The sequence below is a fragment of the Micromys minutus genome (assembly GCF_963924665.1).
Source record: "Micromys minutus genome assembly, contig: SCAFFOLD_145, whole genome shotgun sequence".
Lineage (NCBI taxonomy): Eukaryota > Metazoa > Chordata > Mammalia > Rodentia > Muridae > Micromys > Micromys minutus.
Genome location: NW_027667191.1, coordinates 637,652 through 643,435, shown reverse-complemented (window position 1 = coordinate 643,435; position 5,784 = coordinate 637,652). Strand labels below are relative to the sequence as shown.

At 44.4% G+C, this 5,784-nt stretch overlaps 1 pseudogene across 1 annotated transcript; it reads right to left on the bottom strand.

Moving 5' to 3' along the window:
• Positions 1-1,265: 1,265 nt before the first annotated feature.
• LOC308416208 (tropomyosin alpha-4 chain-like) lies at positions 1,266-5,344 on the bottom strand (annotated as a pseudogene). The gene is made up of 2 exons: positions 4,762-5,344; positions 1,266-1,409 (listed from the first exon to the last, which is right to left on the bottom strand). The product of its transcript is annotated as a tropomyosin alpha-4 chain-like (transcript).
• Between the last annotated feature and the right edge of the window lie 440 nt (positions 5,345-5,784).

Here is a 5,784-nt window from a genome sequence, read left to right as displayed (position 1 = left end):
TTGGTAGTGTGATGCTCAATAAATAGGAGTGAGGAGCAGGGGTTCAGATAAGCTAGAAGCAGGGTGATTTTCAGTCAGGACTGTAAACTCGAGTTGGCCCCGCACTGCTGGGGAATGTGGAATGTTTCAGTGTGAGATGTTAGCTGAGGGAGCAAGACTACAAAGGGCAGCCTACGGAGCACTCCACATCCAGTTCAATCAGGAGTTCTCGGTCTTTTATTAGTGTCTTTCCTGAAGGAATTCAAATCTTTGCAAAGTCAAGCTTCCATTTGTTGTTCCCTGAACAATGGAGATGAAGTTAAGCCAATTTTTCTATCACTACTTTGCTGCTGGAGAGACCTTCTGTTGCCCAACACTTGGTTTTAGAAGAGTGCTCAATGTATTGATGTCTAGCAAGCTTTTTATTATTTGAGGCTGTTCTTAGCTTCACTATACCGACAGACTAGGCTGGCTCAAACTCAGAGATCTAGCTGCTTCTGCCTTTCAAGTGCATGGCTGTGCCTGACTTTGCTAGCAGTCTTTTTGACAGGACTGATCTGAAAAGGATTAGATTCTGCCATTTTCTCTGCTGAGTATATCATTAGACCAGCAGAAAAGTCCTGGAATAAGATGCTTGCTCCTCAAAGAACAATTCTGGAGTGAAGGGTGATGCATACGGAACAGCATTAAAGCTCTATTAGAAGGCACCTGGGCAACAATGGTCACCCCAGCATTATCTCTTGGAATGCTTAAAGGAAATCTGGTTTGGACAGGGGAGAGTGGAGTAGCCTCAGCATGATCAGGCCAATCTAATTGTGCTTTATGATTTCCTATAGTAGACTGTTTTTAATTTTTGCTCTGGGTGGAAAATTTCTACATGTTTTCTTGTGACAACCCCTAGCCTCACATAACTTCCCAACAGCAACCAGGTCCGATTTGATACTTGAGCCTGTGCTCCAAAGTGTGGGGCTGACTAGTTCCTGAGAACCAAATGCCCTCAGCCTTAAGCAACTACACTCAGTGTGAAATTCCCTGCCTATTTTAGGAATAAATGCAATATAATAATAAGAGTAGCCAAAGAAGCTGGTGCCATTTGAATGGAAAAGGAAAATTTAAATTTAACTGGTGCACTAAGCTTGTCTAACACAAAATATTTGGTCATGAATTCATTATCTGCTTGGTGCTTTCAGCATGTGGAGACATAGTAATAAACAGAACTTCTTACAAGAGGAAGACAGGGCGCTCTCTAGGGAGAAGCTGGTGTCAAAACAGGACTCTGGTTCACTTTATATACAGTTAAGTTCGTTTAGTGTCTGGTCCAGTGTCTGATGTAAGCCCACATTCTCTTCTTTGGCCGGGCCAAGTTTTTCTTCCAGGTCATCAATTGTCTCTTCCAGTTTAGAAACTGTCCTTTCTGCAAACTCAGACAACTGGTGCCAGAACCCGGGAGTCTCCGTTCAAGATCAGAACTCCTGGCAGTCAGGGCAGCGCTGTAAAGTTCCCAAGGTGAGGTGGGACGATAAGGACCGCGGAGAAAAGCGGCAATAAAGTTCCCAAGGTAAGTTGGGATGATAAGGACGAAGAAAAATGGCAATAAAGTTCCCAAGGTAAGTTGGGACGATAAGGGCCCGCAGAGAAAAGCAGCTATAAGGTCTCGGGTAGCAAGCAAGGAAGTTTGCAACAGTAGCAAACTGAAAGTGAAAGATTTAGGGTGGGAACTTCTCAGTTTCATCCAATTTTTCTGGCTCTTCAAGAACTACTCTTGTCAAAGTAAACCTCAAAATGAAGAAGAGCACCCTAGAAAGGTTTTTGGATGAGTGTGATACCATTGCACCTTGGTTCGCAGTCTCAGGAAACCTAATAGTAGCGTGCTGGGATAAGTTAGGGTAGGATCTGGATTTCACTTGCAAAAGGTAGAGATAAGAAAAGATAATCTTAAAACACTTAATGATTTTCAAAAATTATTGGGAGATATCAATTGGATTAAGTGTTATTTAAAATTACCAAATTATGAATTAAAGCCATTGTATAATATTTTGGCTGGAGATTCGGCTCTAGATTCTCCCAGGCAATTGACTGCTGAAGCAAGGGAAGCTTTAAGGAAAGTTGAAAAGGAGTTATAAAATGCTACCTTAAATTGATGGAAAGAGAGTGCAGATATTAAGATCTTCATATTAGCCACTTATTTGCAACCTACAGGGCTGTTATGGCAGGATGGCCCTCTACTTTGGATATATCCAAATACTTCCCCAGCTAAGTCAGTAGAGCACTATCCTACATCTTTCGCAGAGTTGGCTCAGAGTGGAGTTCAACAGTGAATACAATTTTTTGGCACAACTCCTGCCTCCATTATAGTGCCCTACACCAGCCAGCAGGTGAAAGTCCTATGCGGCACTGTGGATGACTGGGCCATTCTTCGTTGTGGAGTCCCAGGAAAAATAGATAACCATTATCCAAAACATCCATTATTGATGTTTTTCAAAAAACATCCAGTAATTTTTCTAAAGGTTACCTCCACTATTCCCATTAGTGGAGCCCCTAATATCTTTACTGATGGATCTAAGACAGGCTGTGGGGCCTACATGATAGAGCAACAAGAGCCTGTGTTATACCAATATCACCCAGGTTCTCTGCAAGTTGTTGAGTGTAAGATTGTAATAGAAGTGTTCAAAAATTGTTCCTTTCCTTTTAATTTAGTTTCAGATTCAACCTATGTTGTTAATGCTGTTAAAATATTGGTAGTGGCTGAACCAATTAAACCTAGCTGCACAGTGAGTGCCCTCTTGCAGGAATTACAAAATTTGATTTGGAATAGGGATCAGAATTTTTTTGTTCAGCATGTTAGAGCGCATACTGGACTGCCCAGACCACTGAGTGCAGGAAATGATAAAGTAGATAAATGTACCTGGAGGGAGTATGTTTTTCTTAGCTCATCTCTTGATCAGGCAAGATAGTTTCATCAACAATTTCACGTATTATCCAGGACCTTACAGCAGAAATTTAAGTTATCCAGAGCTGATGCTTGCCATATTGTTTTAGAATGTATTATCTTCCATCACCCTCCTGGAATAGGAGTCAATTCCAGAGATCTCTTGCCGCTCAAAGTATGGCAAATGGATGTCACTCATATTTCTAGTTTTGGGACTCTAAAATATGTTCACGTTTCTGTAGATACCTGCTCAGGTATCATTCATGCTACAGCCATGAGTGGAGAAAAGGCACGTAACATCATTGGACACTGCCTAGAAGCCTGGGCTGCCTGGGGAAAGCCCCAACACTTAAAAACTGATAATGACCCAGCGTATACCGCCCATTCTTTCAAATCTTTTGTAAACAAATGGATATACAGTTAAGCCATGGCCTGCCTTATAATTCCCAAGGACAAGGTATCGTTGAGTGAGCTCATCGCACATTGAAAGAGTGTCTAATAAGGTCATCCAAGGAACAACTATCCTTAGCCCTTTTTACCCTGAATTTTTAATTTTGGATGATGATGTCCTCACTACCGCTGATTGACATCAATGTCGAGTGAGCACGTTGAAAGGCTATGTCAAATGGAAAGATGTGATTACAGGTTTGTGGCACGGGTCAGACCCTGTGTTGGCATGGGTGAGAGAGTCTGTTTGTGTATTTCCCCAGGACCTACAAGATCCACTGTGAGTTCCCGAAAGACTAACCAAGAAGTGCAACAAGAATGAAAATGCTACTATGGCTGATGGTAGTCAGTGTGAACCAACTGCAGACTCAAGCGGAGCCCCGATGGTAGATTCTGTCAGTGTTCCCAAGATCCATGCCGATATGTCATGATGCAAAAGTGTATCCCCGCTTCCTTAGCACCAATAAGAGTTTAGTTTTGTCCTTCTTTAGATAAAGAGCTTGCTAGCATTCCCTACTACTAATACCAGGTACCAAGTCAATGCTTCTTGGGTGAGTGGATGGTGGCCTGCTAAAAGTACGCTTGAGGAGCTAGTACCCCACCAGCCTAAGTGGGCTCCCCATTGCTCTAGCGATTGGCTATTGGACTGTCATCTTGGATTGCTGCCAGCATAAATCATTTAAAAGAGTGGACGGGAATGGGAGCCATGGCTGGCCTCTTGTTGCTTGCCTTCTTTGTGGGCCTGTGGTGCCTTTGGAGAATAAGGTTTGCTCAGAAACAGCATGCAGCTATAGTTGTCCAGGCATTCACAGCCATGGAGGCAGGACAGTCCCCCCCAAGCATGACTTACAGTCATGCACCAAGAATAAAAGGCCTCTTGGCATTCTAGAGAAGTAGTCAGTGATGGGTAGGACTCCCTGGGTGTGTCACCAACCTAAGACAGGGATTAAACCAATGCTGTTCATCTCCCAAAGATGGGTAAGGGGCACTGCCACAGGGGGCAACCTAGGACAGGCATTCTCTCGGCCAAAAATATGGCCAAAAATAAAAAAGGGGGAACTGTAGAGAGCTGCGAGGTGCTGTGCCCCAAAGATGGCACTGGTTTCCGCCTTCCACCTCCTTAATGGTGAGGGCTCTCAGTAGTAAACAACTCCTTATTTGGCTGTGCCTGTTCAGCTTGCCTGCTTCTGCATTTAAGCAGCCTATCTGCAGGGCCCACGTGGCTTACAGGGGTTGGTAGGTGCAAGGGGATTTAAGCCTGTGCGGGCGTTCCCCCGGGAGCGGAGACCAAGGCAGAAACAGAAGCACAAGCTTGTTCAAGGATCCTAAATAAACTGCTTGAAGAAGATCTTCCCCAGATCGTGTCTTCCCCACCGGTCGAGGTGAGGCTCGACACAGCTCGGGCGGGTCTCAGCCTCTTTCAGCTTGTCAGACAGGAGCTTCTTCTTCATATTTATCCTCCTTTACAGAATACTTTTCAGAAGCAGCCTCCAGTGATTTCAGATTGTTAGTTACATTCTTAAGCTCTTCTCCCAGATCTCCACTCTTTAGTTCCAACAGTTCCGCTCTCTCCCGCTAACCCTCCAGGATGACCAATTTATGAGCAACCTCATACTTGCGGACAGCCTGCTCGGCGACATGCTTGGCTTCTGTAAGCTGCATCTCCTGGATTTCCATCTTTTCCTCATCTTTCATGGCTCGGTTCTCTGTCACCTTCGCGCCTCTCTCATTTCATCAGCAGCGTCCTCTGCCTCCTCCATCTTCTGTAGGACTGTGGCCAGTCGCTCCTGAGCCCAGTCCAGCTCTTCCTTCACCAGCTGGATGCGGCGGTTGAGAGCTGCCAAAACTCCTTCAGCTTTCTCGCTCTGCTCGCGCTCGCCCTCCAGCTCACGCTGCAAGCCCTGTGCTCCATCCTTTGTGTCATCTGCCTGCTACTGCAAGGGACTGGATCTTGCGCTTCACTGCGTCCAGTGAGTTGAGGCTGGCCATAGGTTCCACTGGGCTCTGGCAACAGCTGGGCAGCTGTGCCTGGGCCCGCCCATTCTATTCCTTATTAGGCAGCCTTTATTTACTATTTTATCAGGAGAGGACACATTCTATTTTTGATTCAAACTTTATTATATCATTTTGAAGAAACAAAACCATCTCATAAAACATTCTTTCTAAAAATATCTGAGTCAAATCAGAAATTCTATAGTCATTAATTCATTCAAATAGTGTTATTTCAACAAAAGTTTCTCTTCTGTTTATCTGCAGAAAATTTGTCTAGTATAGGCTGATGCTCAGGAATCCTTAGGGTACGTCAGAGCGCCGGGAATGGCATAACAGAAGGGAGAAGCTATTTTGGGATGAAGTTTCTGGGGTCCATGCCTCTCAGAGATCACCCATCATAAGCAATTCAAAAAGGTAGACTAACCTTAGAAAACTGG